Genomic DNA, 8,902 nt, shown 5'->3' on the forward strand with positions numbered 1-8,902 from the left:
ACTCCTGCAACACGAGTTTGACTCTGAGTTTTATGCCACTGAGAAGTACCAAAAGATGAGTTGTGTGCACGGGCACACTCCCGCTCGACGTGTATGCACGGAGGGATTCGACATTGGTAGGCGGTTTCTCAGTTGCCACTTAGAGGTTCGTGCTAAGTTCATCATTTTACTTGAGTTAATGCCACCGCTCATCCTGAATACTATTTAACATTGGTAGGGATATGAGGCTTGTGCCTTTGTTAACTGGCTGGATGAAGAATGTCGTGGCAGGGCTCAGAGTGTTATCACTAAGCTCGTAGAAGATAACGTAAAGCTGAAGAAGAAACTGGCTGATCAGGAATGTACAATCAATACGATGAAGCAAGAAAGAATCAATCACATGCAACAGAAGAATGCAAGAAACAAGAAGGAACTAGCATGTGTAGTTGTGGTTGTCGCATTAGCCATGTTCTATGCACTGTTTGCAATGATGATTAGGGGTTTTGTTTGACGGTATTGCTAAAGCACATCTAGATGTGCTCTAAGTAATGCACATCTAGGTCCTATGCCATTGATGTTATGCGAAGATTCGTGCAGATATTTTTCTTTGTATTTTTTTCTTTTCCTTTGTAGTTTGATTATTACTGGATTTATCAATAAGAAGAGCTCAATGTATTGCTTGCCAACTGTCCTACTCTGTTCTTACCGGTACCGGTGCATAATGTCACATCCCTAGCTGCTGGTAGTGCTCTATGCTAGCTTCATGTGTGCATCATGTCTATATTTTTGAAACTTGAATTGAGGAATTTTGAAAGCCTCAAAACCCTAGATAAAAGTAGGGCAAAAACCCCAAAAATCTCATTCATTGTTCCAAAATGCTCTTCCTAAATGTTTGATAATTTTTGGCAAGGGTTCTGGTCCCAACCAAAATATTGAACATTTTAGGAGGATTTATTTTTGTGACTCTGAATTTAATTCATTAGCTATTTGAATTTGAATTATATTCATATAATTAGAATATAATTTCAAATACCCCTGAAATATTTTATAAGCTTTTGGAAAAGTCCATCTAGCATTATAAAATATTCAGAGGAGTTTTTGGCATTGTTTGAATTATTTTTAAAATTCAAAACAGTGGCAAAATAATTTAAATAAAACAAAAACAGAATAAAAACGGAAATAAAAAGAGAGAGAGAGACTACCTGGGCCACTTACCTGTAGCCGGCCCAGCTGGCCAGCTCCTCCCGCTGGCCCAGCCCACCGCCGCCTCCCTCCCCTGTCGCCTTCCTCCTCTGCCAGGAGGACGGGCACGCACCCGGCGCGCGCGGCCACGCGCCCCGGCCACCTCCTCCCTGCCTGGCTGCCTCCTCCTCCCCTGGTCGCCTCCCGCGACGCCACGCAGCCCCTGGCTCCCTCTCTCACTCTCCTCGCTCTTTCCCTCCGTCCCTATCCTCCTCTGTTTCTCTCTCCCTCTCGTGCCGAGCGCAGCCGTCGCCTCCGACGCTGTTCGCCGCGGCCACCGGCCACCCCTCGCCTCACCGATGCCTCCAGAAGAACCGCCGCACTTTCTTCTTCGTCTCCACCAACTCACGTGACGCCGGGAGCCCTGCATCGCCGCCCACGTCGCCGTTCCCCTCCTCGGCCACCGGAACTCGCCGCCGTTCGATTCGCCGCCGACAGGACGTCCCCGAGCCCACTTAGCGTCTCGTCCGACTCCCCGTGAGTTCCTCTTCTCTTCCCCTCAATCCCCGCACCTGACTTCGTCCCCTAGCCCCCTTCTTCCACCACGGCCGAAGCTCGCCGCCGCCGTGCCTCGTCGCCATCGTGGCCAGAGCCACTGGAGCTCCCACCTGAGTGCACCATCGTGCTCAGACCGTCTCCACAAGCTCGTAGCACGCCCCAGCTCGCCTTCCCGTGCCCCCTAGCTCTCGCTCGCGTCTCGCCCGAACTCCGGCCGCCGCCGCGAGCTCCGTTCCGACGAGCTCCGTCGACCCCACGACCTCCCACTCGGTCCTCTGGATGCGCGGGAGCAAGGGCCATCCCCTGGTGCCCTCAGCGCGCCAAACTGACGCCTCTAGCGCAAGTTCGGCGTGCCCCGCCGTGTTCTGTGGTCACCGGCGACTCATCGCCGGCGCATCTGACGTGGCGTCGTCATTAGCGCTAATGACCCCACTAACTAACCCCCTAGGCCACTGACAGCGGGCCCCACCCCTGGTCAAACCCCAGTCAGCGCTGGGTTTGACCGGGATTAGCTCCTGTGTCACTGACGTGTGGCCCCCACACGTCAGGTTTGACCTGGACCAGCCCGTTGACCCTGCTGACGTCACTGTGACGTGGGGCTGACGCAATAAACCATTTTCTGGATTTTTTATAATTCAGGAAATTCCAGAAAATTATATAAACTTCTATAAATCATAGAAAATTAACCGTAACTCCAAATTAAATAATTTATATATGAAAAATTATCAGAAAAATTCAAGGAATCCATCTGTACCATTTTCATGCATGTTAGAACAACTTATAGCTGCTGTTTAGCACAAATCAATTAAATGGCATTTAAATAATCACATATGGAGTTTGAATTTGAATCTTGTATTCAAACCAACTTCATTTAATCTGTTGCTAGTTGCATTGGCTCAAAACACATTCATTTTGCCATGTCATGATCATGCATCATATTGTGCATTGCATTGATTGTGTTCCCTTCTGTGTTGCCGGTATTTGTCCCCTCTCGATAGACGTGTACCGATGATGTGATCGTTGACACTGATGAAGACTCAATGTTATCTTCAGAAGTGCCAGGCAAGCAAAACCCCCTTGTTCATTCCGATACAATCCTACTCTCTCGCTCCTGCTCTCTTTTACTGCATTAGGACAACACCGATTCATCTGTTACTTGCTGCGGTAGCTGAACCCCTTTATCCTCTGCATGACCTGTCATTGCCACAGTAAATAGATGAAACCCACTAGCATGAGTAGGAGTTGTTTGAGCCCTGTTGTGCCTACTCATTCATGTTTGTTTGTCATGCCTGCTACTGCTTAGAGTTGAGTCAGGTCTGATTCATCGGGGATGAATCAGAGGTGTGTGAGCATGTCCTACTGTGTTTGAGCTAAGTGTGTGAATACGATTTGGTAAAGGTAGCGGTGAGAGGCCATGTAGGAGTACATGGTGGGTTGTCTCATTGCAGCCGTCCTCAGGAACTGAGTTCTGTGTTTGTGATCCATGATTCAGCTACTACCACGCATTGGGCCCGAAACCAATGGACCCTCTCGGCTTCTTGATCACCCTTGTCCTCTGTCCAGGAGTTGCAAGTAGTTTCTGGTGTTTGTAGTATGCTGGAGGCCGTGGGCAGCGCTGACCGTAGGGGTGGGCTGTGATGCGGTAGGCACGTGGCACGGTGTACCGGGCGCCCGTTTGGTGTCTCGGGAACCCTGTTCACATCGTTTGGGGCTGTGAGCGAAACTCCGGCCGGATCTCCTCATGGATGGAACCCGAATAGGCGATAAACCTGGACTAGAGACTTGAGTGTTTAGGCAGGCCGTGGCCGACACCCACGTTGGGCTTCCGCTTGAAAGTTGCCGAGTACATGTCGTGTAAACGGCGGTAAGTGGTGAGAGCGTGTGTGAAGAAGTACACCCCTGCAGGGTTAATATGATCTATTCGAATAGCCGTGTCCACGGAAAAGGACTTCTGGGTTGCTTATATCAGTTCATAGACAAGTGAAAGTGGATACTCTAAAATACGCAAGATAAGCGTGAGTGCTATGGATGGCGTTCTCGTAGGGAGATGGGAGCGGATCCATAGTGGTGTATTGATATGGTGAATATGTGGACTCGTGTGCGCCACCTCAAAAAAAATTACTCGCAGTCGTAGTTCAGGATAGCCACCGAGTCAAAGCTGGCTTGCTGCAGTTAAACCCCACCATCCCTTTGTTGATAATGATGCATATGTAGATAGTTCTTATGTAAGTCTTGCTGGGTACATTTGTACTCACGTTTGCCTATTTTATGTTTTTGCAGAGAGACTTCAGTCTCACTAGTATTTCCGCGTGGTCTTCGACGTTTAGCTTGTTACCTCAGCTACGATCTTGTGCCTCGGCAGGATTTGGTAGATAGTCAGGCTTCTCAGCCTTTTTCATTTATAGATGTCTGTACTCAGACATGATAGCTTCCGCTTGTGCTTGATTTGTATGCTCTGAATGTTGGGTCATGAGACCCATGTTTGTAATATCTCGCTCCTCGGAGCCTATTGAATAGATTACTTGAGTCATAGAGTCATGTTGTGATGCCATGTTGTATTTGCACATATCGAGCATATTGGGTGTATGTTATTGAAATGCTTGGTATGTGTGGGATCTGACCATCTAGTTGTTTATCTTTAGTAGCCTCTCTTACGGGGAAATGTCTCCTAGTGTTTCCACCGAGCCATGGTAGCTTGCTACTGCTCCGGAACACTTAGGCTGGCCGGCATGTGTCCTTCTTCGTTCCTGTGTCTGTCCCTTCGGGGAAATGTCACGCGGTGAATACCGGAGTCCTGTTAGCCCGCTACAGCCCGGTTCACCGGAGTCCTGCTAGCCCAGTGCTACAGCCTGGATTCACTCGCTGATGACCGACACGTTCGATGCTGGGTCATGGATGCCTGTCCCTGTAAGTCTGTGCCGCTTTGGGTTTACGACTAGCCATGTCAGCCCGGGCTCCTTATCATATGGATGCTAGCGACACTGTCTTATACGTGTGCCAAAAGGCGCAAACGGTCCCGGGCAAAGGTAAGGCGACACCCGTGGGAATACCGTGCGTGAGGCCGCAAAGTGATATGAGGTGTTACATGCTAGATCGATGTGGCATTGAGTCGGGGTCCTGACAGCGTTGGTATCAGAGCTTGACTGCCTGTAGGATTACCAAGCCAAACTGGTCGAAGTTGAGTCTAGAAATTCTTTAGTTATATAAGGGAATTGATTGTGGGATGGAACGTAAGGCTCTTTTTACTCCTTATACCTCATGCCCTTCTGATCTGAGTCATCTTATCTTTCCTGCGGGGATTAAGAACTAGGCTATCTCTTCTTTCTATTAGGATCACGTGTTACTAATCAGTAGACTTATAAGATTGTTGGATTAAGTCTCAGTTCAGTTCCTACTACTTCCGTATGTTAATTGTTGATCTCGAAACCTTGATATTGTGCTTCTGAGTGGTTATGCCACCATTTTTGTGAATGTCTCAAATCTTTTCTGAGCATTTACAGCCGTTATGCTGTCCGAGTCATCCCAGGTTTCTAAGTAGTCTGATGCATTTGCAAATCCTTTCTTCCCGTTTCAATGTTCCCATGGGCCAGATTAACCACACTAATCAGTGAGTTGAGGTACTCTGTTACCTTGACATATATGTTGGAGATATTATTATGACCCTAGGTGTCTTAGGGGATCATCTAGTAGTCTAGCCATGATCTGTGTTCCCAGTGTGATGATTCTGGCCTTTATTCTCGAAAGCATTCCGTGATGCTACTTAGTAGTAGGTATTCTACCTACTTCATGTTGATAGTAATTGCTAGTGCCTTTAGGATATTAGTAACCTTTGCGATAGTCCTTGAAGTCCGTGGTATCTTCTTCTTCCAAATACCATGAACTACTTATGGCAGAAGTTCCTCGTTGAACTGAAATATCACAACAGGATTATTCTTGATGAGTTCTCCATTATATATTGTGGCTCTGCCAGTTCTACCTTTCTGCATGGGTTATCCGGAAGAAATATGTTGAACTTCGTTCGACATGCTAATCCATGCATCCACAACTCAGAAAATCATATGTTCTTTTGAGTTGTCCCATCTTAGTTGTTTCCGACCCTCGCCTATCAATTGATAGTCAAGAGTATGCGTGCATTCGTTCGTCGATGCCTATTACTCTTGTGGCCCGTCAAGCCATTCCGTCCTGAATGACTAGGAGAAACAAACTCCAGTACCTCATCCATATTTAGGATTGGGTCAAAGTAGTTGTGTTCCGCAGATCAAGTTACAATCCAGCTTCTGGTCTGCTCTACCCTGAAGTATTACCTTCTTTATGACAGGAATTTCATGAGAATTGCACCACCTTTTGTGAATTCTTGACATAGTGATACTTCTCGCCATCCTTTTTCATTCCTCGGTTCCGTGTTGATGCAACCGGAATACCGACAAATGAATTGTGATGTGTGAAATCAATACTGCTAGCAACTATGTTGCTTGGTAGTTAAAGGATAATAATTTCATTCTTAGTATGTTGGTTTTCGAATCATCCTTCTAAGACTGATCGTGCTACCTAGTCCTTATTTCGGTGCACCCTTCGATTGATGAGTTAGGATCTTGTCAAGTCCTCACTCATTTGATCATATCATCTTGCCCTGAAAAGCAAGATTGTTCTCGAGCTTAGTAACATACCGGTGGTTCGTGATTTTCCGAATATCTTCTCGGAAGTATTACCAGGTTGTTCCCTGACTGTTATGTTGAGCTCGTGATCAAGTTGGTTTCTTGTGAACCACCCTTTCTCCAAAAATCTGTGTTGGATATCCCGGAGCTAGTTGGTTAAGCTAGACAACAACTTGGAGAGTTGGAGGATAAAAGCTTGCCTGACTTAGTTCGTTCCAAAGGGATAATCTTGTGTAGTGTGTGTTGAAGAAAGATGATATCTTCATCGATTGGTCCCTATGATCAGTTGCTGGACCTATTGTCTTATCAATCCTTTGATTTGAGTGTGGGCTATCGTCAAATCAAATCAGTACCAATGATGCTCGTAATGTTGTCTTATTCGTGGTTGATCCCTCGAGCATACACCATTACATCTTTGGTCTGACCAATGCTATCACCGTGTTCACTTAACTATGGAATTCCTTTTAAAAGGAAACCTAGATGAATTGTTGTTGAGCCCATTGACAACATCCTTATCTCCTCCATGGTCTTGTTGGACAATAAGTTAGTGTTGGAAACTTTTGAAAGCATTATCTTCATGCTAGCTCATGAAGTATTTGTTTGATGAAAGGAGTGACTTCCTCTTATACACGTGCATTTGGTGAAAGTTGCCGCCGTGAATTTGAGAAAGTTAGTTTTGCTTCCTCTGGAATCATCCCAAGTCAGTCATGCACATGTGCGAAGTATTCTATGGTTTGGAGACTTGCAACCTTCATTCCATATGTGTTCCGAGCACACCAAGCCACTGATTGATTTGTTCATGGAGAAGAAGTTTCTTCTTAAGAGCATGCCTTATGCAAAGACTTCAATATCCTCGATTATGGTTCCCCACCTGAACTCGGTAGTGTTTTGTCGTAAGACTCATGTGATAATGTTTTGTCTAGGACAACGTGTTCACGTGTTTGTAGCAGAACCAACTCATGTTTTGGAGCTTGCTATCGTAGTTCATCTCCCGAGAATCCCGCAACGTCATCTCATCGATTTGTGTTGCAAACTTTCATTTTTCTTCCTAGACTCGATGAGTCTGGAATATCCTGACACCAACCAGATCTGAATCTCAGGTAGATATGATGGTTGGAACATTTCCCAAGAACTATAATATTGGTCCCTCGATAACCGGTAAGGTGGATGTCGTGGCCAACACACCCAGCCGAAAGACCTATTATTGTAGTATCTTGATTGAAGAAGTTGGCCACCTTCCCATAAGGATTTCGTAGGATTTACCTCCGTAACTGTTCCTTATGGATTCTATTGCTCCCAAAGTCTGACCTTTTACTTGATGTTCTAGTTATCAAACCATATCTATGAATGGGTTACGCTAGCACATCAAGGAGAACATTAGAAGCGGAGTGCTAAATGTCTCTCGGTCGATCATCCAGATTTTATTTCCTTGGCCTCACTAAGATGAAATCTGAGAAGTGTTATCTTCCTTTGCATCTGCATCATCCATCATCATTCATCGTGGTAGCAAGTTGTGTTGCCAGGATCCTTGACACGGATATTGGTAGAATCTTGATGATTGTGGAAATGCTCAAGTTTTTGAGAGCACGCACAAGCGCTACGTGTTACCCTCGGCACTAGCTGGGTTTGCTCTCAGTTTCCTCGGCAATGCTACGATCTTTTCAACAACGAATTCACTCTCTATTGTTGGGTTCTTCCCCAGTTACCAGAATCATTCCCAGCATTTGCATTTTGTTCCCAGCTTGCACCGCCAATGTGCCATTCTACCATGGGTCTCTTCCATTTCCGGTGATAAGCAAATTCATCCATTACGTTGTCTTCAACAAGGTAATCCACATCATCCAAGTCCGGGTATGCCATTCTACCGACCCCCTACAAACGATCGCTCGAGAATTGCCTTAGGCTGGCCTAAAGAGTTTCATTGATCTTTGAATCAAAGGTAATTCTTTTTGCCACTTAAGGAGATATTTCTACGAGTCACCTTCCCTAAGGTGCATCGTTATGGTATCATGGCAACTCAACTCCTCGCTATGTTGGCAATCGTTTACCACCTTCTTAAGTGTGGAATTATTGTCTACCTAGTGAACCTTCGTCATCTGCTTCACCCCATTCCCATGGATGTATGTTTAGTGTCTCAGCTCGAGAGAGGTTGCTATGTCTCATTCCGTGAGTTAATCCTGAGTTGTTCGATCTTCGAGAAGATCGACCCTTCTAGAGTCTCCTTCTTCTCTCCATGTCATGTTGGCAGGATTTCTCAGAGCAAGACTTCGAGACAATGAAGGTGATCGAAACAACGTTCATTTGAAGTGCACCCTGGATCATGAAGATTATACTAGTTTGCGTTTCCCCTTCACCCTACCCTACGCTTGAATCTCGGGACGAGATTTTTGTTTAGTGGGGGTGAGTTGTCACATCCCTAGCTGCTGGTAGTGCTCTAGGCTAGCTTCATGTGTGCATCATGTCTATATTTTTGAAACTTGAATTGAGGAATTTTGAAAGCCTCAAAACCCTAGATAAAAGAAGGGCAA

The sequence above is a fragment of the Triticum dicoccoides genome, chromosome 6B (genome assembly GCF_002162155.2).
Source record: "Triticum dicoccoides isolate Atlit2015 ecotype Zavitan chromosome 6B, WEW_v2.0, whole genome shotgun sequence".
Lineage (NCBI taxonomy): Eukaryota > Viridiplantae > Streptophyta > Magnoliopsida > Poales > Poaceae > Triticum > Triticum dicoccoides.